Raw genomic sequence first — 26516 nt, forward strand, 5'->3', positions numbered from 1 at the left:
CTAAATGGGAGAAGATATTTGCAAATGATATACCCAAAAAAGGGTTAGTATCCAAAATACATAAAGACCTTATAAATCTCAACACCCCAAAACAAATAATCCAATTAAAAAATGGGCTGGAGACATGAACATACATTTCTCCCAAGCAGACATCCAGATGGGCAACAGACATATGAAAAGATGCTCAACATCACTCGTCATCAGGAAAATACAATTCAGAACCATGATGAGATATCATCTCATACCTATCATAATGGTTAAAATCAACAACACAAGAAACAACACATGTTGGCAAGGATATGGAGAAGGGGAAACTTTCTTGCATTGCTGGTGGGAACCAGACTGTTGCAGTCACTGTGGAAAACAGTATGGATTTTCCTCAAAAAATTAAAAATAGAACTGCCCTATGATGCAGTAATAGCATTACTGGGTATTTGCCCAAAGAATGCAGAAACACTAATTTGAAAGGATCTTTGCTCTCCTATGTTTATTGAAGCATTATTTAAAATAGCCAAATTATAGAAGGAGTCCAGGCATCCACTCATAAATGAATGGATGAAAAAGATGTGGTATATACATGTCTGTATATGTGTGTTGTGTGTGTATATATACACATACATATATATACACATAATACACATATACACACACATGTATATATACACATGCATATATATGTGTGTGTATATGTGTATATATATATACACACACACACACACCCATACCCACACACAATGGAATATTATTCAGACATAATCTTGGCATTTAGAACAACATGGATGGTACTAGGGAGTATAATGCTAAGTGAAGTAAGTCATAGGAGATACCATATGATTTCACTCATACATGGAATTTAAGGAACAAAATGAACAAAGGAAAAAAAAAGACAAACCAAGTAGACAAACCAATTAAGCTAAATAAAAAAAAAAAGTATATATTACAGCAGAATATTATTCAATCATAAAAAATGGGGAAATTTTACCACCTGAGGGCATTATACTGAGTGAAATAAGAAAAAGACAAATACTGTATGATCTCATTTATATGTGGAATCTGAAAAACAGAAGAACTTACAGAAAAAGAGATCAGACCTGTTATCAGAGCAAGGGAAGAGAGAATTGGAGGAAGGTGGTCAACAGGTAACAAAACAAACAAACAAAGGTCTGATAGGTTTTTTGAGGGAAGGAGCTAAGGGAGGGTTAGCTGGTGGCATAGGTCAAGGACAGGGAAAAGAGGGTACATCTTATTTGCAATGCACGATGGGAAATGAGGGCCCTAAGTTTGGTTCAGTGAGCTGGACTGAAGATTGGAAAGGTGGGTCCTTGTGCTGTCTCCCCTGGGTTTAGTGTTGTTTCAGGTTTGGAGTATCTGAGGCAGACTCAACCTTCTTTTCTCCAACTTGCTTGTACCACCTTTGTCTCAAGCACCTAGACCTGTAACTGAAGAGTTTATCTTAGTGATTACTTAATAAGAACTCATTGACATTCACCAAGACTGTGCTCTGCTCTGGGTTCACCTGGTCTCCCCCTTGAGGTCCTGTAGGAGATTTTCTTTTCTTTTCTTTTCTTTCTTTTCTTTTCTTTTCTTTTCTTTTCTTTTCTTTTCTTTTCTTTTCTTTTCTCTTTTCTTTTCCTCTTTCCTTTTTCTCTTTCTTTCTTTCTTTCTTTCTCTCTTTCTTTCTTTCCTTCAAGTTTGTTTATTTTGAGAGAGAGAGTGACTGCACGAGTGGGATAGGGGCAGAGAGAGAGACGGAGAGGGAGAGGGAGAGGGAGAGGGAGAGAGAGAGAGAGAGAGAGAGAGAGAGAGAGAAAGAAAGAGAGAGAGAATCCCAAGTAGGGTCCACATTGTCAGCACGGAGCTCGACTCACAAACCAAACTGTGAGATCATGACCTGAGCTGAAATCAAGAGTTGGATGCTCAACTGACTGAGTCACCCAGGTGTCCCCTTTAGGAGATTTCTAATAGCCTTTTACTTCTAGGTGCTTCCTGCTTTGATTGCTCTCCATGCTGCTTTGTTGTGAGTAAATTGGTCTCTGCTCAGAAAATCCTGTTTCCTTCCTGTTATATCTTACAAGACATCATCTTCTCACAGGTTTTCAAAGCTGCTGACAGTCTGGCCCTAAACTTACCTCTCACTACTTCTCTGCCGAAGGCATCTTTCCTCTTTTAGAGATTAGAACTTTAAGATACCTGAGAGGTCACGGAATCATCCCCGTCATTGAAGAAGTGGGGAAACCGAGGTTCAGATGGAGGGAACACGAAACAGTGGCCATGCTCGAACTGGAGCCAAGACACCCAGCATCTTGGTTCAGTTCTCTTCTACCTTTATTTAAACTGTTCTTCCCCTCCTTTGTTTCATCCCACGTATCCTACCCCAGTATGTGCACATCTCACCCACTTCTAGAAAGTTTTTCCTGACACTTGTGCACATAGCACTCCTAAGCAATTACTATGCACTTACTGTAGGCTAGGCACTATGCTAGACACTGGGGGTGCATTGGTGAGCAGAGCAGATTTTGTCCCCATTTTCATGGAGCATACTAGATATAGTAGTGGAGGGAGAGCATAAACAAAGCAATGAATATATAATTGCAAAGTATGGTAAGTGTCATGGAGGAAAATCCTAGTAGCTAATGCTTAATGCTTAAACCTTGGGCCAGGCACTATGTTATAAGGACACTACATGTATCCACTTAATCTTTACAAAACCCTGTGAAGTAGAGACTGTGTTCCTCGTTTTGCAGATGAGGAAACTGAGGTTTAGATTGAGGGACTTTCCCTAAACTCCACAGGTAGTAAGCACTAGAATTTACGATTTGACCTCAGGCAGTCTCAAAACATTTGCTAGCATGGATGCTGCCTCTCCAATAGAAAAGATGTTATGAGGAAGAATAAAGGTTAAGACCTAATTAAGTTTGAGGACAGCCATCATGGAAGGTCTCTTTAAGGAAGCTGATACATTTTCTTTCTTTTTTTTCCCCTTTGTTCATTGAGGCATTTTATTTGCACACTTGTATTATATTCCTAGGAAAAGGATCCCAGGATTTTCCCTCCTGTGTTTTCTTCTTGATTCTTTTTTTTTTTAAATGTTTATTTATTTTTGACAGAGAGACAGAGCATGAGTGGGGGAGGGGCAGAGAGAGAGGGAGACACAGAATCTGAAGCAGGCCCCAGGCTCTGAGCTGTCAGCACAGAGCCCGACGTGGGGCTCGAACTCACAGACTGCGAGATCATGACCTGAGCCGAAGTCGGACGCTCAACTCACTGAGCCACCCAGGCGCCCCTCTTCATTCTTTTTTTTTTTTTTTTTTTAACGTTTTATTTATTTTTGAGACAGGGAGAGACAGAGCATGAACAGGGGAGGGTCAGAGAGAGGGAGATACAGAATCCGAAACAGGCTCCAGGCTCTGAGCTGTCAGCACAGAGCCTGCGGGGCTGGAACTCATGGACCTCGAGATCATGACCTGAGCCGAAGTCGGCCGCTTAAACCGACTGAGCCACCCAGGCGCCGGGCGGCCCCCCCCCTCATTCTTAATGACCCATGATGCTGGCTGAGGTTGTCAGTATAATGAAATCAAAGAGATGGGAGCAGGTTATTCAGCCATTTTTGTAGATCTTTGTGTTGTACATCAATTGTAGGCTTGATCACTCCTCACCAATTTGACCTGCTGGTGAGGTTCACACTTTTCCCATTGATGTGGTCATCACTGATTTCAAATCACCAGCATAACTATCCTTCATCATCACACTGAGAAACCGGGTGATGAATTTGGACCACAGTCTTATCAGAAGGTAGCATTTGCCTCTCTTTTTGGCACTGGCGCTTGAAAGCATCTGCAACAACACGCACGTGCGCCATGATAGTAGCATGCAAAGATGGAGGGGAGAGGACTAGAGGGGCGAGTGTGAGGTGTTACGGGAAGCGTGAGGGCTATTGCAAGACTTCTTTTTGGAAGTGGAAGTAGGTAGGTGGGCGAAGGATTGAGACCTTTTCTTAAAAGGGCCAGTGAGAGAACTTACAGGATGGAGTGGAAAGGGGTGGGAAGCAAACACGACAGGAGGAGAATAGTAAGGAGGCTGTGTATTCATCCAGGTGAGATCTCACTGTTAAGGTGGACCCAGCAGGAGACTGTGGACTGGGGCAGTGACAGAGGGCCAGCAGAGTGCTATAGAGGTTGGAGTTGTATTTAGGAGCTTATATGAGCAGGAACCAGGGCTGCCACACACAGCTCTTCTAAAGAGAAAACCCAGGATCCTGTGACTCTGGAGGGGTGGTGATGGGTGGTGAGGAAGAAGAGTAGGGAGTGTTAAAAATGATTTCCAGATTTAGGACCTGAGGAACTGGGTGGTCACAAGTGGCCTTAATTAAGCTGGGGAAGTGTGGAAGGGGAACGAGATGGGGGTGCTGGGATCAAGATTTCTGGTTTGAACATTGTTAATTGTGAATTGCTGGGAGACTTCAAGAAGATAGTTTTATGTCTGAGTTAGGAACTTAGAGTAAAGGTCTGGGTTGTGGGTAACTGGAGAGTCTCAGGTATGTGTGGAAAAAAGCCAGGGTAATAGATGAGACCACTTAGGCAGAAACTGTGGTGTGAGGTGAGAAGAGGGCTCAGGACTCAGTCCATTTTAGGAGTTGGAGGGAAGAGGAGGAGCTGGCAGAAAACTGAGAAAGACTTATTATTATTAGTGAAATAGGAAGAAAATCAGGTCAGTGTTGTATCACAGAATCCTAAAGAAGATGATGTTTTAAAAGGGAGAGAGGGATCAGTTCTGCTGAGATTCCCAAGTAATACCAAAGGATGACCACTGTATTAAGTGGCATGGATGTCATCCATGACCATAGTAAGGATGGCTTGGATAATATTGGGGTGCAGGCCAGCCTGGACAGGAAGGCGAGCTCATGTGCCTTATACAGATCTTTGTAGCCATAGGCGTTAGTCTCTTGTTTGTTCTTCCACTTTGATTTCAGCCCCTGGGTTATCTTGTTTGTGGTGTTCTTTCAGCCTTGTTTTGTTGTCGAATCCATGAACGGTAGAGCTAGAAGAGATGAGGCAACCAGGGCTTGGGACTGAAATGGTTTGCTCACCTTAACAAGGAACCAGTGGCAGAATTAGCATGTGACTAAGTTCACATTAGATCATGTAACAGAGAAATGTAGCTACTCACCTTTGTCTCTCTCCGTCTAGGATAGGAGCACCTTGAGGGCAGAGACTCTGGTTGTGCTTGTGTACATTTCCCACAGTACCCAGGCCAGTGTTACCTAGGGTTTTTTTGTTTTGTTTTGTTTTTGTTTTTGTTTTAACTTAGATAGATCTAGGTGTATTTGGAATACATGAGATCCGTTCATTGGGTTCACCATAGGTGATCCTAGCAGTGCCCTTCGCCCCAGAGAGTTGTATTTTTCATCTCTTTGTCTCCTACAGGTTATTACCTAAAATCCTTTCTCACCAGGGACTTTCCCCCTCCCTCATTTCCTTAGTCTTGGACACAGATGGTTCGTAACAGTGACTGGTGTTTTTGGCCACTAAGTATTTGTGTATGCTGGGATGAACTCTAATGCCATGGTGCACTTCCCAGAAAAACAGCAAAGATTGTGTTGTTGTTCAGGTTGCAGTTTTGAAGTATCAGAGAAAGAAATGGGCTACTTGTGGCGTCTGTAGCAAATTGCCTCCAATAATGAGAGACTGAGGTTAGCATTTAGAATTTTGGCTCCACAGATTCAGCTACCCATAACTTTGTCTTCTGTGAATCTTGCTGTCCTGAGGGCCCTTGGTAAATTCTTCCAGGCTTTCACAAAGTATCACACTGGGAGACTGCCACAGGCCTGTTCACCTGCTATAGATTAGGCATTCATTTCTGTTTCAAGACAGTCTTTTTTTTTTTTTTTTTTTTTAAAGAGAGTGTGCGATCGGGAAGAGGGGCAGAAGGGGAGAAAGAGCGAAAATCTCAAGCAAGCTCCATGCTCAGCACAGAGTCTGATGTGGGGCTCGGTCTCATGATGCTGGGATCATGACCTGAGCCAAAATCAAGAGTCAGACGCTCAACCAACTGAGCCCCCCAGGTGTCCCTCAAGACAATTCTTTTAATCCCAGATATGTTTTTTGTTTTGTTTTTCCCTTTTCTGTGATTACTGGTCTAGCACTTTTGGATGACTTAAAAAAAAATAACTTGCTGGTGTTATAGGTAGGAAAGTTTAAAAATTTACTGGATACATTTTCCAGGAATTATTTTCACAAATTTTGATGAGACGAAAAATGTTGCTTTAAGTTCATTCTGTATAGGTAACTTTTTTTTTTTAACATTTACTTATCCTTTGAGAGACATCTAAAGTGACAGCGTGAGTGGGAGAGGGGCAGAGAGAGAGGAAGACACAGATTCCGAAGCAGGTGCCCAGCTCTGAGCTGTCAGCACAGAGCCCAATTCCGGGCTTGAACTCCCAAACCGCCAGATCATGACCTGAGCCAAAGTCTGACGCTTAACCAGCTGAGCCACCCAGGTGCCCCTGAATAGGTAGCTCTTAATGTTGCATGATTTACCTGAAATGTAGCAACATCAGTTGTCCTTGTGAGTTTGGAGAGTCACAAAAAATTTTATGAACTAAGGAGTATTTGTGCTTCTAGTAGGTGGTAGACGCTTTCTGTTAGAGACCTGTGAGATAATGTAGATTGTTACATTGAAGCTTTTCAGCAGCCTTGCAGGGTTAGGTGTTGTAACCCAGTTTGGTCATGGTCAAAGCAGGGAAGTGAAGGAACCTGCTCAGACTTAACAGAGGAAGGAGGCCATCCTTCCAGGGCCAGGCTCCTGCCCTAAGGCCAAAGTTCTTATCTCACTTGAATCTGTTATTTTGAAGGGTTGCGGAATAATTCAAGATGTGGATTGACTTTCTGTTTCGGAATGTTTTAGACCTTTGAATGACCACCTCTGCTGTTGAATTCAAAATTGAGTCTCTTTCTTTGTTTAGGAAAAAAAAAATGTCTATTTTGGAGGGCCTAAATGAGGCTACATGTTCTTTGCATATTTTGGAGAAAAGGGAAACCAGCTACTGTTTGGATTTAAAAAAAAATTTTTTTTTTAACATTTACTCATTTTTGAGAGTGAGAGAGACAGAGTATGAGCAGGGGAGGGGCAGAGAGAGAAGGAGACACAGAATCCGAAGCAGGTCCAGGCTCTGAGCTGTCAGCACAGGGCCTGACGCAGGGCTCGAACTCACGAACTGAGATCATGACCTGAGCCGAAGTCGGATGCTCAACCGACTGAGCCACACAGGTGCGCCAACTACTGTTTGGATTTTGATCTGTAAATTGCTATATGGTTTCCTATGCCTTGCCCTGATAGCATTAATTTATAATACTTGATCATTCAGTTATTTGCCCTAAGTCGACTACAGATTGGAAGTCAACCTCTATCTGGAGAGGGAAGTCACTTCCAGATAGGTCTGCAGAGAGCAGCTAAAAACTTTACTTGCCAACTTTACTTCTCTGTGTAGAAAAGATAAACTTGTCCTCCACTGGGAGACTCCAGCTTTCTGAGTTACTGACCATACAGCTGTGGATACATATGTGTAGAAGAGAAGGGCAATTGTAATTCTGAATGTCTGCGAATATGATTCTGCTATGTAAGCTTGAGAGCAAGTCTCTTCCATCGTCCTATTTGTTTTAAACAGCAAGCTTTCAGGGGCACCTGGGTGGGTCAGTTGGCTAAGCTTCCCACACTTGACTTCAGCTCAGGTCATGATCTCATGGTGCATGGGTTTCAGCCCCATATTAGGCTCTGTGCTGACAGCGTGGAGCCTGCTTGGGACAGTCTCACACTCTCTCTGTCTCCCTCTCTCTCTCTCTCTCAAAAATAAATAAACATTAAAAAAAAAAACTTGCAAGCTTTCAATAGAAGGATTTAGCATTTATATATTACTTGTATACCCCACAGACATCAGCCAGGCCTCTCTCACTCTTCTGGGAATGATGGCACCCTGTTATATTTGTGTGGTGTGTTTAGCTTGTTAATAAATACATTTTTTTTCCTGATTGCATATTGTGTTTTATAATTTGAACAGCAGAAAAAGTACAAAGAAGAAAAATATATCTCTGATCCGGCTCCCTACTTATAAAGCAGTGTGTGTGAATGTGTATTTTGTCAATATGTACGTATGTATGTGTGTATATATATTTGCGGTCATATTGTAAATGTATTTTGCTCAGTTGCTTTTTTTCTTCATGTACAGTTTCTCTGTCAGTAAAATATTTTACTTTATGACTTTTAATGGTTGGATATATGTAGTATTCCACTGGACAGAAAGGCCATATTTAATTTAACCAATACCTTTCTATAGTAACTAACCTGTTCACAGATGAGGCTTAGTGAGCCTACCTTTTCTAAACGATCCATGTACCTTCTGCCCGTCGGTCACAAAAGTAGCAGGGATTCATACCAGCTTCTTTTTGTTAAAGAGACTCAGGGTCTTGATGTCCTTGGAGATCAGGCATAGATCCAGTTACTTGTTAAAAAAAAGTAAATAGAAATCATCGCCTAGATTGAGTTGATCTACTGAAGCTAAAAAATCAAGCCCTTTCAGGTTACTTGAGAAGGTCAGAAGGAAAATGTTATGTTTCAGGGCTTTGTAGCTACCATTCTCACAGCTTAGTGCAGTGATGTAGGGAATATTTTCATAGAAATGTTTCTCTTTTAGAGATTTTTTTTTTCAGATAAAGAAGGCTTGTTTAATTCAGGAAGAGTTATTTCATAGGAAATTAAATCTTTGTAAATCCTCTATCACATTTCCACACTTGCCAGTTCTCTGGCAAATGATGGCTTTCAAATGGTTCAGAAAGGGTTTCTTAAAAGGAAACAATTCCATGTTTTCTACATATTCATCTTTTTATTTTTGAATTGGAGAAGTGAGAGAAGCTTCCGTTTTCTCCTTGTATTTGTCTGTGGGTGATATTGGTGGCTTTTAAACTCAGAATGGTAATTACTTGTAGTGAGTTTTTAAAAACTTCACCTGATGAGAATGTTTTCTTGGGCATGATGAATGACTCCAAAGGACTTTAAAAACACAGCCAGTGATGTTTGCCAGGCGCTGGAGAGCTGCTGCTGCGTAGAGATCAGTAATTGTTACATCTTGGTTTGGTATGCTTGGTGGTGTCTAATCATGTCGTGTTCTTGGGAACCATGAAAGAATTTTCTTTTCAAGTCTTAGTGCATCGTTTTTCTGACATTGATCAAAGGTTGGAAAACCAGTATTATATATGTAGCTAGGGCATTCATAACTGTCTTAATTCTTAATCTTTTGGCTATTTGGTTGAAATATATCTACGCCTCTTAAATATTGAAAGCATTATATCCTTTAACCTATAGCTGCAGAGTTAAAATGAATTTTATGTGAAATATTTAGTTGTGGACCACATCTTCAGCTTTTTATATGCCACAGTGGTCTTGTTTTTTTCCCTTCCATTGTCTGATAGTGAGGTCATTTTCAGTCCTCTGAGAAATTCTATTCCCAGCCAGATGCGGCTCATATATTAAAAGTAGCACCTGTGGCTAATATCACAGCAGCTTACCATAAATTTACATGGTAACTAGGATTATATCTGTCAAGACTGTTAAAAAACATCTAGATTTAATTTGATTTCCAGTATTGTAGAAGCTATCCAACATTTTGCTTCATAACTATATTTTAAAAGTTAAAAATCACTCCATTGTTAAGTTTTATAGCACTCCTAGTGCCCATTAAGTTGATTTGTTCAATGGAGGTCAGAGTAAAGCAACTTGGCTACATTAAGATCGGAAACCAACCCATTTGTGACAAATTTAGTCCTTTCGTGTGAATCTTCTCAACGTCTCTGCGCTGATTGGATTCAGGTGTAGCTTATGTCAGTAGCATTTAACCTCAAAAGAATGAGCAATGTGATTGGGTTGTTATAAATTATGGAGCGTTTTGCCTTTGCTTATTCAAACGTAGATGTTGACTCTGCTGCCCATGCCTCACTGCTCCACTGAGTCTGCCTATAAATGAGTAGTTTGGTTTTAAAGACATCTTGGAAAATTGGGGTACGTGCCCTCACCCCTTTCCCTCCTTTATGTGACCCTTCCTAAACTATTTTATTCCCCATTATCCTTTGAGTCATCTCCCACATGTTATGATTTGTGCACCTGCACTTCTGAAATTATTTTGGGGTGTCATTATATCATGTTGTTCACCAACTTTCCAGCATTTATGGATATAATAATGATTCACTGTAAATCAAAATAATTTACAAGTTACAGAGGATCTGCTCCTACAAATAAGAATTGAATGATTAATTTCTTCAGTGTCCTCCCATTTGAACGTGGGTCCTTAAAAAGAAACTGCTAACATATTTCTTTGTATTTGTGAAAACTTAACTCACAGTCCAGAACTGAATTAAAGTTCAGTTTTCTGGATACTTAGTTTTTTGACATATAAACAAATGCCAGTTAAGAACGAAGCAACGTCTCTTTTGTAATCTGTAATTGTAATTGCCTGAGCAGTCCTCTTCCTCCTGAGAGAGAGTTCTAAGTGTTGACACGCCGGGTAGGGCAGCACACAGTCCCTCAGTATGGGGGCCTTGACCCTGAGTTGGCATGCCATGTTAGGTCGGAGCTCCGTGGGGAGCATTGTGCTTTGCTGGTCATCTTTCTGGAGGGATCTTTGTAAGCTTTGAGCCCGAGCCTCACCAAGGAAGTGGAGCAATAGTCAAGAATAATTACACTGAAAAGGTTGTGTGGAGTGGAAGAAATGATTAGGAGTGAGGCTAAAATTATACACATTGAGTGTGTTACCTGGTGTAATTAATCACTTGATAGTATAAAAAAATACTCTAATGACCAGTTTGGAGCCTTGTAAGGTATTTTTTTGGTGGATTATGGCACCTCTTTCCTGTTTGTATACCTAGGATAAATTCAGCTCCTAGGGTAACCTGGGTGCCCTACTTGGGAATCTGGATTGCCATCATAGTTTCTGCTCAGATGTCGGTGGAAAAGAGGGGTGAAAATATAACGTGGGTGTGCCCAGCACTGTACTCTCACATGGCCTTTCTGCATTGCTTCGTCCTCTCCCTCCTTACCTTACTAGGTCTTCCTGGTTGGCTTTTCTGTCCTCTCCTACCACACCCAAGTTCCTGAGGTGGGGTGGGGTAAGGGCAGGGACTATGTCCCAGGGCCCAGAGTCCAGAATGGTGCTTGGTGTAGAGCAGCAGATTGGCATATGTGAATAGCCTATCCCTTCAGGGGCAGACTGTTCAGGAGATGCTGAATCTTCCAGATGCATTAAAGGTTTCAGATCCTATATGGAAAGCAGAAACATAAGATTTTGCTGCCTACAGTTCTTTTTTCTCCTCCATCTTGCATTACAGTTAGAAGCACATGTATGATTTTGTTCTTAACTGTGTCACTTGATGTTCTGAAGGGGATAGGCATCATGAGGTGGCTGGTGATGAGACTACCTTACCATGTAGCCATGTGCACGATCCCTAGATTTAGCCTCCAGAGGGCCCGGGAGCTACGTATGTCCAGTGGCCACAGACACAACCTTAGAAGGCTGATTTTGAGAATAGAAATAAACCTTATTTTAGAAGACCTTATTTTCAAAGAGAGGTATTACTTCCTCTCAACTCAGAGATGACTTAAATCTTAAAACAATCCTTGAAGTGCACAGTGCCAGCTTTTATCACTCATTAATGCCATGTTACTTTAAGTCGTTTAGATCGGGGGAAATGGCTGATCGGAAGCCAAATGGGCCAACTTTATAGCACTACATATGCACAAAGCACTTTTGCATGCATTGGCTTATAAGGCGCTATGTAGTTTGGTTCTTTCATAAGTAACATCTCATGATGAGACATGAAAACTGGTACTCACTGCATTTTTATTTAGAATTTTGTTTTAAACCGTGCAAAACAGCATTGTATAATTGTTTTTTCAGATGAGAATATATAAAGTATATATTTCTGATGATGAAATCCTCACTTGGCAAATTTTGGCTGTTTTAATATAGTTGCTATTGGATGAACAAATAGGTTTCACATGAACCATTTTTCATTTATTGTATCAACAAACATTTTTTAAAACACATGCAACTCTTCCTTCACTAAATTATTAAAAGAGAAGTTTCCCTTTAAAATAAGAAACTTTTGTTATAATTAGCCCATGTTGTACATCTAATATTTTAATACTCTGGGTCTGTAATTAAAAATGGGCTCTGCTGGACGGTGTTGGGAAGAGGCACAGAAGAAAGTTACAATACATTGCCTATTTACAAATTAACCATTACCTGCCAAAAGCACATCAGACCCACACAGCGGACATCCGCTAATCCAGTGGTTAGCCGTTCCGGGCTCTAATGCACACTGTTTTACACGTTAACGGTTTTGAAGTTCCAGGCCAGATCTGACCTTTCACATGTGCTCCGTTCACAGTAGGAATCTCCACTCACTGCTTCCTGTCAGAATGGATTATGGTGACACAGCCCAGGGCTCACTTTGGCTGCAATTAAGTTTTTGATCAGAATTATTTCGTTCACAAACAATCACATTTGTTAAAATGTTACATCTGCCCTGAAAACCACTGGCAGCCTCTCAGTTTATCAGTGTGATGTGACTGTAATTCTTCATTTGTTTTTCATAAAATGGCAAACCATGTTATATAGGTTATTTGTTTTTTCTTTTGCTGGTTTCTGCCTTTCATTTCATTGGGCTTGGGAGGAAACTAGGTCTTGAAATTAGAATGAATCTACTCGTAGACTTTGGGAATTTGAATGGAATTGTCTTTGGTGCAGAACAAAATTATCCAATTGAGCCAAGACTCAAACATTATTTCCGAAAATTGTTAGTGGTGGTTCTGTTTCTCACACGAGGAAACGTTTTAGCTTCGTGAGTGTGGGGGTTCGAGGTTTTGCTTCTTGGTCTGCAGTTCTGTAATCTCTGTGCCTACTGTGTTGCAGCCTTTCAGTATTTATCATAATGCACATCTCAGAATCCATCACTATTGCCTCTGACCTTGGGTACCAGAGGCGAAACTCGCTCTCGCTCTGTTAGCCTCACCTCTCATGGTGCTTTGGTTAGTTTTTAAAAGTGATTTTCTCACTGAGAAATGGCAGCAGAGATACCCTGAAATAGTTTTTTTGTTGAGTAACCGTTTTGCCTCTGTAACATGGTGTGGATATTAGTGGCACTTTGAGTTTTACAGCTGATTTTCAGTGTTGAGTGTTGTCACCCTTTCGAGAAGTACCCCCCTTTGGAGCAGAGACGGTGATGTGGTGGTTTTGTGTGTTGGGTGGGGCAGTTTGGGAGCGCAGGGCTGGAGTTTGGATTGGAGTTTGTACCTCTGACTTAATGAAATGAACCTCTGACTTAATTTTTGTGTGAGAAGCAGATGGGAATCTGGTGATGAGGTAGTGCTGGGCAGTGGGAGGTGATAGAGTTAGTAGGGTGTGAATTTAGGAATGCTTGAATGCTGTCTGAAATTCAAGCATTAGGTTTAGAAATTTTTTTTTAAATTTTTTCTTTCAACGTTTATTTATTTTTGGGACAGAGAGAGACAGAGCATGAACGGGCGAGGGGCAGAGAGAGAGGGAGACACAGAATCAGAAACAGGCTCCAGGCTCTGAGCCATCAGCCCAGAGCCCGACGCGGGGCTCGAACTCACGGACCGCGAGATCGTGACCTGGCTGAAGTCGGACGCTTAACCGACTGCGCCACCCAGGCACCCCTAGGTTTAGAAATTTTAATTACCTTTTTTAAGTGTTGTTTTTTTTTTTTTTTTTAAGAGAGAGGAAGAGAGAGCGCGCAAGAGGGGGAGAGAGGCAGAGAGAGGGAGAGAGAGAATCTTAAGCAGACTCCATGCTCAGTGTGGGGCCCTACACGGGGCTTGATCCCACGATCAAGCTCATGACCTGAGCTGAAATCAAGAGTAGAACACTCAACTGACTGAGCCACCCAGGTGCCCCTAAAAATTTTAATTACTTTTAATATATATATTTAGAATGCTATTAAAAGAATTTATTACCAGGTTTTAAATTATTGTGTTAAAACCCAAACCATTTCCCATTTGTTTTGATGTAATGAAACTTAACTTTTTACTAACTCATAAAATTACAAGTGGCAAAAGAAATGTGTTGCATCAAAAAAAATCTGTTTACCTTTAGTTTTTTAAGCTTTTCAATGAAGTAGAACCTACCTAAACTTGTAAAGGCCAAAGTCTACTTAAATGAAATGTAAATACTAGCTATAGTAATTTAACCTTCATTTTCTCTGTTGTCAGTTGTGAGCAGATTTTTCTTAAGTTACATCCCATTACCATGGTGGTTTTCGTCTTTAAAAAATACTGTATTTGAAATATACCTGCCCATATTTACTGCTTAAAGGAAGTATTTTTAAAGAAAGTACTGAATAGTATTGAATTTCGAGAAAAAACACCAACCTAGAAACTTCTCTTTTAGTTGTCATTGGTCAGTTCTGCCCTGCTTTCTTAGAAAGTATATACAGATGGTGGCCAGACAGGGTTTCTAACTTTATTACAAGCTTATGTTAATATAGTCATTGATTTTCTTAAAAAAAATTTTTTTTTAATGTTTATTTATTTTTGAGAGAGAGAGAGACAGACAGACAGCGTGTTAGCCGGGGAGGGGCAGAGAGAGACGGAGACACAGAATCTGAAGCAGGCTCCAGGCTGTGAGCTGTTAGCGCAGAGCTGGATGCAGGGCTCAAACCCACAAATTCTGAGATCGTGACCTGAACCGAAGTTGGATGCTTCACTGACTGAGCCATCCAGGTGCCCCTAGTCATTGATTTTCTTATACTCATTTTTTTCCCCTGAGATTCTGGAATTTTTAGAACTTTATATCTATGACCAGGTATGCCCATGTGATGTGTGTGGGTCATCTGCTGAGTCATAGGAACCTTCATCATCTTTGAAGCGGGTTTTCATTGAAATCTGAGGCAGTCAGGAGAAAGAGTAATGCAGAGTGCCTTACCTCAATCAGTGCCAAAAAGCAGAGACTACTGAAATCCTGTACAGCATCTACAACGTGTAGACATGATCTCTAAGCCCCAAACCTTCAGTATATGTAAGGAAGACAATGGATGAAACACAGAAGAAGGTTTTAAAGTGCTCTTCTGGGAGAGGCCGAGACAGATAATTGTGACTTGGGGTCTGCTCTCACAATATATAAAACTGAAAGATAAATTGGATGCTTAACTACCTTAAAGTTTTACTAGATCTTTTAGAAACACTTCTGAGGTCCCAAATAGGTCATTTATGCCAGACAAAGAACTCCAGATTCTTTCCTAACTACCATGAAAAGATAAACCCTCACTTCCTAAATAGTATGACTGCTGGCTTAGAGAGACCCCAAGTCCATGCTGTGAGAAGAATCTTTTTTTAAAATCATCAAGGAACACAGCACTTATCTCTGTATTCTGGTCATCACATCACCCAGTGGGAGGAACGCTACCATCATTGGTTTACCCCCTTCCTTCCGTGGTTGGGAAGTCAAGACTGGGAGGGAGGAGTAAGTACCCGAGGTGGGAGTGCTAGGCCTCAACTCCAAGAACATGTTCCCCTTCTCAGTCTCCGGACTTTCTGTATCTCAGGACTATTCAGGCACTTTTCTGTAGCATTCTGCATGGGCTCAGAAGGATTTAAAGTCAAAGCAGAACATCTCTTTTGTAAAGAAAATTAATTCAAACTAAAAATTACAATGCATGCTTTTTCTGAGCCTCAGGGATTTGGGCCAGGTAACTGCTGCGGTCCCTGCCAGCTCCAGCCCTCTTGGTCTCATGAAACATGGCTCCCTGGATCGTACGTGTCTTTCTTTTTTTTTTTTTTTAATTTTTTTTTTTTTTTAACATTTATTTATTTTTGGGACAGAGAGAGACAGAGCATGAACGGGGGAGGGGCAGAGAGAGAGGGAGACACAGAATTGGAAACAGGCTCCAGGCTCCGAGCCATCAGCCCAGAGCCCGACGCGGGGCTCGAACTCACGGACCGCGAGATCGTGACCTGGCTGAAGTCGGACGCTCAACCGACTGCGCCACCCAGGCGCCCCCGTACGTGTCTTTCAGAACCACCCCCGAATTTATTTCTGACCCCATGCCCACTCTCTGTATTCACAGCTCAGCATATTTTTTGTTTTATTATAATCCCGGATTTACAACTGCTCATAATTCTCAAGGTTTCAATGAAGAAGACATTTCAGAACAGCAGGGTGGGCATGGCCCCCAGGTTTGTACTTGGTGCTTGAAGAAGATGAGGCACACTAAGAGGGTCATGAAGATTTTTACCTCATTATGGTAGCCTACCAGTATCATAATTTTGAAAGCCTAAGATGCAGATCATTTGAGATCTGTACTCATTTCTCTAAGCACAGAAGACAGAAGTACATACAGCAGTTTTGGATCCTGATTCCTTGGCCTTTTCACAGCCCCTCAGTGAATGGTCTTCTGGACAAAGAGGGGAGCTGAGTGTGAAGGTTGGGTGACACGCCCCAGTCACATATGTGCCTGGAAGAATGCCCCAGTCACATATGTGCCTGGAAGAAATATTTGAGGATAAGAACTTGGGTCCCAGAGAAGACTCCTACTCTGGGGATCTTTCCACAGGGCACACTGCCTGCGTGTTGGAGGATTTGATGACATTGTCCCTGTCATTTCAAGTCTGGTGGGTGGAGTGTTTGTTCTTACAGGTTCCGTTGTCATGGTTTTGGCACAAGACATTAAGCTAATTGGTTGCTTTAATGGGTCCTCACTTAAAGAGGAGTTTATCATCTGATGTTTTCACTGGGTATTGAAAAAAAGGAGTTAAACAAAACCTTATTTATTCCATAGTCCCCCAATTATACAGTTGCTCTTCTAGTTCTGCCCCTGCAACTCCACAATGTGTATTGGTAGAGAATTCAAAGAGTCTTCCATGCTCAGAAGGCCTGGCTTGAAAAGACATATGTGGTATACATGTCTCTCCCAAACATGCTTGAACCATTTACATGAAATAGTTTCTCAAAGAGAAGATCCCCCATTCTGTCTGAGATTGTGTGGCTTCCAAAAAGAAGTAAAGAAGACCGTGGAGCTAACTGGAAAATGGGTAGGGTGTTTTAATGTTTTAAGAAAGTTCAGGGGCGCCTGGGTGGCACAGTCGGTTAAGCGTCCGACTTCAGCCAGGTCACGATCTCGCGGTCCGTGAGTTCGAGCCCCGCGTCGGGCTCTGGGCTGATGGCTCAGAGCCTGGAGCCTGTTTCCGATTCTGTGTCTCCCTCTCTCTCTGCCCTTCCCCCGTTCATGCTCTGTCTCTCTCTGTCCCAAAAATAAATAAATGTTGAAAAAAAAAATTAAAAAAAATGTTTTAAGAAAGTTCAGGGTGCACAATAAATGAATATTATCACATCAGATGTGGGGGAAAGGCACAGGAAAAAAAATTATAGTAGTTTTTCCTTTTTCTTTTTTAAAAATGTCTTAAAATTTTTTTTCTAATGTGTATTTACTTTTGAGAGAAAGAGAGAGAGAGAGAGAGAGAGAGACAGAGGCATGAACGGGGCAGGGGCAGAAAGAGGGATACACAGAATCTGAAGCAGGCTTCGGGCTCTGAGCTGTCAGCACAGAGCCTGACATGGGGCTCGAACCCACAGACCATGAGATCGTGATCTGAGCTGAAGTCACTTAACCAACTGAGCCCCCCAGGTGCCTCTAAAAGATTTTATTTAAGTGATCTCTGTACCCACTGTGGGGGCTTGAACTCACAACCCTGAGATCAAGAGTCACATGCTCTTGCTACTGAGCCAGCCAGGTGCCCCCATTTTTTCTTTTCCTAAATTTTCTGTTATGCTTAATTTTTCTCTTGTAGTTAAACTTTTAAAATAAAAAAGTACAGGAAACTTATTTTTGTATAATTAGCTTTTAGGGAAAGGAAAGAAATGGAAAAAGGATAACCTAACATCAGGGATTTGTCCTAAACACACACTTGGATCCTTTGGAGTCTCAGTTCTCTCTCCTCTGTAAAGTAGGAATGATGAACCTGCTACATGGTGATGTACTATTATTAGTAGCTGATACTCTTCAAGAAGATTTTTTTAAATGTTTGTTTATTTTTGAGAGGGAGAGACAGTGTGGGAGAAGGGACAGAGAGAGAGGGGAAGACACAGAATCTGAAACAGGATCTAGGCTCTGAGCTGTCAGCCCAGAGCCTGGTGCAGGGCTTGAACTCATGAACCATGAGATCATGACCTGAGCCAAAGTCAGATGCTTAACCGACTGAGCCACTCAGGCGCCCCTAGCTGATACTCTTTTTTATTGAACATTGTGTGTGAAGGTGCTGTGCTTTGTAATTGGTACACATCACCTCCTTGTGTCCAAATGGAGTCTTTACCTAGCCAGTTCATGTAGCTTGTTTGGGGTTTGGGTACAGAGCCCAGGTTTTGGATTCCTCAACTAACACTCTTTCAATCCATTGCACTGCTTCTCATGTAGTGGGTTGTTTTTTGGTGTTCTATTCCTCTGAAAATCAAGTAAAAATTTAAATAAATTAACCAAGTTTATCCATTCCCCTGTTGATGGACATTTAGGTTCTTGGCACTGTTTATTATTACTGTCAGTTTTTTAACAAGCATCTTTGTGTCTCCTTGTGTACATATGTGAGAGTTTCCTTAGGTTATAGATCTAAAAATGTAATTGGTTGGGGGCACCTGGGTGGCTCAGTCGGTTAAGCGTCTGACTCTTGATTTCAGCTCAGGTCATGATCTCATGGTTCCTGAGATTGAGCCCCTCATCAGGCTCTGTGCTGATGGTGTTGAGACTGCTTGGGATTCTCTCTCTCTGTCTCTCTGCCCCTCCCTTGCTCTCTCTCTCAAAATAAATAAAACTTAAAAAAATATAATTGCTGGGGCAACTCTCTGGTATGCAGATTCACTTACTAACCTGATATACAGATTAATAAATGAAGGTTCAGGGTTGTGAGAAGTCAGGGCTTGGGGACAGTCACATTGTAGCTCATTGCCAAGACTTTTTTCATCAGAGAACCCTATCCATGCATGAGCCTAGAGTAACCTATAGTGAGCAGAGTCCTCATGATTTTCAGACTGATGCGAGCTGATTTTGAAGTGGTTCTGGAAGTGTGGAAAGGTGTACATACAGTGTAGACGTAATGAAAACGGGAATTAGCAAGTGGGCTGTCAGTCCAAGGTATGAGTACTTGAGGGCAAAAAGACCCATTTTTTACCAGAACTCACTCTTGATAGCACTAACTTGTAATGTCGCCAGTAATGTTGCAGGCTTATAACATGTCACCTTAAAAATGTACAACTATGCATAGTGTTAAATTCAAACCCAAGTTAATGAATGTCTGTTGTCTGAAAAAGGATACTTAATGTTTAATTTCACAGATTGAATTTTCCGTTTAATTTCACAAGTCAAAAGGCTCCAGGTTGTGACAGAAATGTACCTATTTGCTGCCTCCGTTCCTGTACAGATGCCCATGAAAACTGGTGCTGGTCAAGTTGGCTCAGGTTCTGCGCATGCTGGGACTGGCGGAACTGAGTTCAGATGTTGCAGTGTCCACTTCAGTGGTGCTGGGGTTGGGATGTGCATGCCTCTTCTCTGCTCTCCCGTCTCATCCACCTGTATTTTAATCATCTCATTGCTTTCACTGGAGGAATCCTCTTGTCCACTGGTCTTTATAGGCAGAGAGAGTTACATATGTATTTGTCTGGGTAAGCAAATCGATAAGCTTTCAATAAAGCGTATCAGACCATTTCTTTGGCAGGACCGACAAGAACAGCTTGTGAAGCAGAGCTGTTTCCAATGGAGCATGAAAAGCTTTGAAATTTCTCAGTAATAGCAGAGGGCAATATTTGAAACCATCCCTAAACAGTTGTTTTCCTCTTCCCTAACCAAGTTTATAAAAATTTGGTCAGACAGGCGTTTTGTTTTGTTTTAAAATATTTTCAATGTCTTGTTATCTGCTGAATGCACATGTGTTCCTGCACTTTTTCTTTCACGATTGAAACTTTAAACCCTTCCCTTAAGTCCCTCTAAAAACCTTCCTTTGCCCAGTACGGTTTGCATATGTGAGATGGGTTGAAGGGATCTGGACCCTGGAGAAACCTCACGATTTGAAATCTGCCTGAGTTCATCAGGAATGGCCATGGTTAGTGCCATAGGGGCTCTTTGTCTTTCTCTCCTACCAAGATTCCTCACCCCAAAAAGACATTGGTTAATTGGGGTGTTTCAGTTTAGTTAATCACATCATGAGTGCCTGTGAACATAGCAAGAAGCATGATTGAAGCGTTTATAAAAATTTGGCTCATAGTAAGTCCCATAATTTGTTTGAAAGAATTACCTCTTCGGTGACATTAAAAAAAAAAAAACACAAAGATTGTGGTTTATAACACCACACCTGGTCCAGATTGTACTGGATGAATCCATATTTGCTTCACTGTAAATGATTTTGAGGGTGGAATTCTTGGATTGCTTTCTGTCTTGTAAGCCCTTGACATTGTACTGGTACCTGTGTGCGCACAAACCTCCTGACATGGGAAAGGCCGGCTCAGCCTCCCACTGAAATGGAGGTTGGCTGCATTTATTCTGCATGTTCCTAGAATGAGGAAATGATATGACAATAAACAGAAATGCCCTTGCTGAAGAGAGAAGGGAAGCTGGTGTTTATCTGGTCAGGTGGTTTAGATTAGCCATGATGCGGCTCTGTATTATGTTACTTTAAATCATTGTGTCCCAACAGGACATAAATTATGAAGATTGTTACAGTATGTTTCATCCTATGTAAGATCAACAAATTGGAATAATTTTTTTATAGGAAAATCACAGTGCTTTTGGCAAGGCTATTGAAGCCTTTAATTTGACTTGAGTATTTCTAAAATATTATTGCCTAATATATAAAGTATGATTTGCATAAGGTATGAAATAATAAACTTTTAAAAACAAAAGGGAAGGATTTCTCTAGCAGCTGCATCAAATGGCAGAGCACTCCCATTCCATCCATATCTGTATGTTTTCTTTGTCCCAGCGTCTTAGAGCCAGTTGTGTGCTCTTCCTCTAGTGGGATTGCAAATGAGCTGTGCAGGTCTTGGTGCAGACTTGGAGCTTCTCTGTGTGCTGCCTGCCCATCAGCCCTCATGTGCACAGAGAAGGCAGCCGCTCTGTGGTGGAACAGAATGGGAGCCTGCTCTGAAGAGGGAAAACAGACTTTCCCATGCAGGACATGCAGGAAAACAAACCATTTTTTTTTTCTTTCAGGATATTAGGAATTACTAAAAAACAAACAAACAAACAAACAAAAAACAAAGCAAAACCCCAAACCCCCCAAGTCCAACTTGATCAACAGCTGAAGCCAAGGTAATTTATATAGGAGTATTGCAAAAAGAATTGACCTAAGTAAGCACTTATTCTTTTGTTTCTTCTGTTCATTACTGTTTCCTGCATTGTGAGCCTTATTTGTGAATTTTTAACACAGAGACTTAAATTTTTTTCATTTGTATTCAGAATACAACTGAATTTATTTGGCCACATGGAGCAAATTTTCTAGATTAAAAAAAAAAGAACAGCTCAGAATTCCTTTGTGTGATATTGAAGCGGATTGGAACCTTTTCAGTGCACCACAGTAGCATGTGTTCTGTGCAAAGCGCTCTGCATGTTTTTATGAGGCCTCCTCACACAGTGAAGTTAAGTAGTAGAGCCTCTGATTCACAGGGACTAGGAGAGGTGAGGGAGGTTTAGGATTCGCTCAAGGCCAGAGAATGAGACAAGGCTGGGATTAGAATTTTGCAGGATGAAATGACACCATCCACCAGACCTTCTGAGTCTTTTGATACCAAAAACAGGGTAAGTGCTAAGTCTGTTTTACTCTCTGTGTGTCTCAAGCCCTGAGAATATTCTTAATTCGTTAGTAATACTATTTAAAACACAGAAACAAGAAAGTCCCTAGTTTCAATCTGTTCACCATAGTAAGATCACTCCTTAAACCTCATCATAACAGGTTGAGGATGAATTCTGAATATATTCGTGGTTTGCTTTAGCTCAGTGCCTGAAGACTCTGACAGGTTCAGGGACCTTTCCAAGTTCACAACCTATGTGTGCACTTTGAAACAAATAAATACAGATGCCTTAAGAGATGGTCTCTTTCCTCACCAGGCTTCTTCTGGATTGACACTGTTTTCTGCGAAGTGGGTCTGGCAGGCTATTTGCTTGCAGTGATCCCTTGCAGCTGTCTATCACTGGAAGTCCTCTGCTGTATTATCAGGATCCCTGATTAGGCTTGAATATTTGTATTTGAGTGATGTATTTTTCTTACAGGAAACATTAGCAAATGTTGCCAAAACTGTACTTAAAAACTCTTAAAAGAAGAATTGATTGCATTTAGAACAAAGCAGAGGGAAGCCTAAGTATGAACTTGATGTTGTGACAGACCTTTTTATACCATCAGATATTTTGTGATGTCCAGTGAGATGAGACCCTGTTTTACAAAATGTGTACTGTTTGTAGAAGATGTATTTTCTGTACAATTAAGCTAAATGAGGCGTTGCTTTGTTTCCTTAAAATAATTTTTGAGGCCTCCCTGACCCCTTGTCATGCCGTTTGGGGGAGTAGGTGTTCTTTCTGCTCTAAGCCCCTGGTCTCTTCCTTCAACCCTTTTGGTTATTGTTGAAGGATCTCGACTTTGAGTTTAATTTTATATACTCCAGTTGTAGTGGGAGCTTTTTGCCTTCTCTCTCTCTTTTGAAACTTATCTGACAATTTCATGTCAGATATACACTAGAATTACATAGTTGCACCTCTTAAAACGAGCCACTTGATTATAAAGAAGAAAAGGTAAGGAGTAGGCTGCCATTTTGCCTATTATTTGATTTTTAAAAATGTACTTGGCCAGATCTTCTCTATATCTTAGTGGTTTGGATGCATAAAGTTAAAGCCTAGGGACATTTTTCTCTATAGATTTGAATTTTTGTAAGTTTTATAATGATGACAATGCTAAGGGGCATCAATTCTAATTCTTTAAGAATCTAATTCATAAATTCTAATTTGCTAAAACGAAACAAAACACTTGGGTAGTCTTTGTAATACCTCTTACCTCATGAGACTCCTGAAAGTGAACAAATAGGGATTATCAGCTGGTTAGGAAAGAGAGCCTCCAAGGGGGCTTTTCCAAAGCAACTGGCTGGCAGTAATGAACAGCCACAGTGAACAGTGAGGCATCAGAAGTTATTTGACATCGGGAAACTCCAGGTAAACGGCTTCTCTCATGGATTCCCCTTGGGGTGATTTTGAAACCCTGGTTTCCCTCTGCTTTAGGGGGAAAGGATGAACAGCAAATGGTCAAACGTGCTGATTCCAAGAGAGCAAAACTGAAGGATTGTGAGAAATTTTAGAAGCAGCTAATCAGGTGGAGCTGTTGGTATGCCGCATAGTAGCTGATTAGTAGCTGATGATGATGTGGGGAGATGTTATTTATTTATTTACTTATTTAACTTTATTTATTTATATATTTATTTATTTATGAGCATGACAAGATGGGTTTATTTAAGTTATTATGGATATCCCATGGGGAGGTGTAATTTAAACTTACGTGCAGAGAACTTTAGAAATGAGTAATGTCTTTTCACGGAAGAGATCTTCTCAGCTTGTAATCATCTTGTCCAGAAAGCTTTTTAGGCACACATCAGATATGTGGTATCTATCTAGTTAGAAGACTTTCCCTAAAAGTGGGACAGAAATAATGAGCTCTTAGGTAAAATTGTGGGTGAAGGTGTTTATGTTGGTTAAACTCTGCTGCCTGGAGAAGAATAGATACTCTTCCGTAGACCTCTGTCAAAGAGTTGTTTTCCTACCCTGGGAATTTAGTCGTAATTTACTAATGTAATTATAAATCCTAGTTCTGCAAAAGAAAATTATTTTGCAGCTTGCTTTATTTAACAGTATATGTTGAAGGTAGTACCATGTAATTAGCTAAAAGCTGTCTTATTTTTCTGAATGGCTGTTTAGGATATTAGGGTAATTGCCAAAAATGGTGACTTAAGAACTTTTCTTTTTTTTTTTTATTAAGGCTCTGCATTGTTATGGTTCTGTGAGCACAGGTTTTGAAGGTAATGTGTAGGAAGTGAGCCTGCTATCTCTCGGGTAGTATACTTATTACCACCAGCTGAAGGGGCACTAACTTAGCCTACAGCGTTGTAGAGCAGGCTGCTCTTTCAGTAGCTTGTGGGCATTGTCTCAAGTGTCTAGGGAAGCCAGTTTTAAGTTCAGAGTGGGATATTCTTGGCTTGAGTTATTGGAGATGTTGCACTCTGTGGTGGATCAAGTAGAAGGCAGGTAGGTTAGCGACCTGGGACTGGTGAGGGTTGTATCTATCCCCAGACACATATACGGACTGCCCAGGGGGTGGTCCTCAGGTAAGATCTTTAGTCTGGCTCTTCAGGGAGACATGCGTCATGTGCTTGGCTAAGATGCTTACTGACAGAGTGCCGGTTCCACTGGAAATCTTTCTATGAAGATCTACCCACTGGAAGATTTCCACTGGGAATCTACCCACTCAGAGAAAGTTTTCCTTATGTTTCTGATTTTTCTCATCCTTGCAAGGGTGAATTTCTTTGGTCTTCCAGTGGTTCTTATACTAGGTTCAGAAAGGAATTCTTCCTCTCCGGGCCCTAGACACTATAATATTAAAGTGTTGCTGATGATAATAATCACTAGCATTACCTGAGTGCCGGATAGAGTGCCCAGTAAACTGCAAAGTATGTTAAAGAAATTACATTTTTACGTAAGAAGAAACTGAGGCTCATTTCAAATGTTAAGTGCTTTCTCAGAGATCAGATAGCTAGTAAATAGCAGCACTAGGATTTCAGTCTAGGTCTCTGGCCCTGACGTTTTTGCATTTGACCAGTTGTGCAGTGTGCTCAAAATAAGAGTGACACTTGGGAGGAAAAAAAGCATGGATCAACTACCCCTTTGGTTGTGTCTGTTCCTTACAATTCTCATGTCGCTAGTCAAGGGTATTCATCTGTTGCCTGCAGTGGCTAGAACAGTTAACAGTCTTTTTCATGAGAAAGTCACGGTGAGTCACATAATGTTCTGGGGCAAAGGACGCCTTTCCTTGGTGCACCGAGCAATGTTTATGTGATGGATCAGTCACCAATACCAAGGGAAGGTCCCGTCCTGTGACATGTGCGTGCTTGGCAATGATCTTGCTGTGCATTTTGCTTAATAATTTTCATTATTTTTAATTAAAGTTGAAGAAGTGCAGACTCTAGCTGAAATTAAGGTAGGTTGTATTGCCGGAATCTGGTAATTACTTTAATTGATCACAAGATAGTTTCCTTGATCACCAATTAGACTAAATTGCCGATCATGTTTCAAGACGTGAAGAAATGCCCAAACTGATTTATGTAATAGTGTTTTCATTTCTAATCAGACGTAAATATCATTTCCTTCCATAGCAATTGTGTTTTATAAAAGAAGAGTTCTAGGCCTACAAACGTAAAGGTGATTCATAAACAATAGAGTTCTAATTCATTGAATGGGTAAAGGAAGTATTTAGAGGCTTAATGGAGATTGTACTGGGGAAATTACTTTGGAGTCGCTGGTGCTCATTTTCTTAGTGGGAGATATGTTCTTTTTTAGTGCATAATTAAAATAGTCTATAATCAAAATATAAAAGGCAGCAGATTTAAAGAACATATATCAAAGAGAATTGCTCTGAGTAATGAAAGATTTGTATTGTAAGTGTGTGCTAGAAGTTAAGTCTTAGAACTTAATAAATGATACATGTTATTTGGACTGAAGCTGCTTTTTAAATTCAGGGTGCTTTTAAACATTTCACAGATTGATACAGGATTTTTGTTTTGGTTTTGTGCATCTGATAGTCTTTCATATTTTCATGGAATAAAATGAAACAAAAGGAACTTTAAGAAAAATTAAAGTTCCCAAAGAATACTTGATTTGGGGTTCACGGAAAAATCTTTTAATTGCTGATGGTTTGGAGATTTCCAAATGACAAACTTCATTGGTCTAATTTACGGTGATTGTAATGCTTACATTCCTTAACATGGCAGAGTGACTTAAAAAGTCATACTTCATCATGCATTCATTGACTTGTTCATAAAATGTTTGTAATTTGCAATAGAGGAAAGACTGAAACTATTATCAGCCATTATATGTTATTTGTTGGCCATATGTTTGTTTGAAATGTCCGTGGCTCAACAGAACATGGCTCATAGACAAACTATGCTGTAAATTGGCACTAAAAACCCACCTAAACAGGTAGGCCTATGTTAAGAAGTTAACATGAGCCAAAATATTTTAATATGAACCATGTTACATACACTGTAGTATCTCAGCTCCCTTTAGAGTGAGATCTTCATTTGCATGGCATCTTTGTTTTTTTTCCAAACTAACTTTTAAAAATAGAATAGGTGTATGTATGGTACAAATTCAGAAGGCAACCAAGGGTCTAGTAACTCTTTTCCTGTCCCTGATTCTCAACCATCCAGTTTCCCTTCACCTGCTGTC

At 40.8% G+C, this 26516-nt stretch overlaps 1 protein-coding gene across 6 annotated transcripts in view; it reads left to right on the forward strand.

Moving 5' to 3' along the window:
* The window catches only part of PCBD2 (pterin-4 alpha-carbinolamine dehydratase 2), an 80791-nt gene that overhangs the window by 16791 nt on the left and 37484 nt on the right, over window positions 1-26516 (forward strand). Inside the window, exon 1 of one of the 6 annotated variants that reach the window (XM_040444515.1) lies at window positions 21327-21350. The exons of the other annotated variants lie outside the window; for them this stretch is intronic. The gene's annotated coding sequence lies outside the window, so the exon portion shown is untranslated. Of the gene's footprint in view, window positions 1-21326; window positions 21351-26516 lie in introns of those variants that run through there. 6 annotated transcript variants of the gene reach the window in all.

This window comes from Herpailurus yagouaroundi, unplaced genomic scaffold (genome assembly GCF_014898765.1).
Source record: "Herpailurus yagouaroundi ecotype Mexico unplaced genomic scaffold, PumYag 192, whole genome shotgun sequence".
Taxonomy (NCBI): domain Eukaryota; kingdom Metazoa; phylum Chordata; class Mammalia; order Carnivora; family Felidae; genus Herpailurus; species Herpailurus yagouaroundi.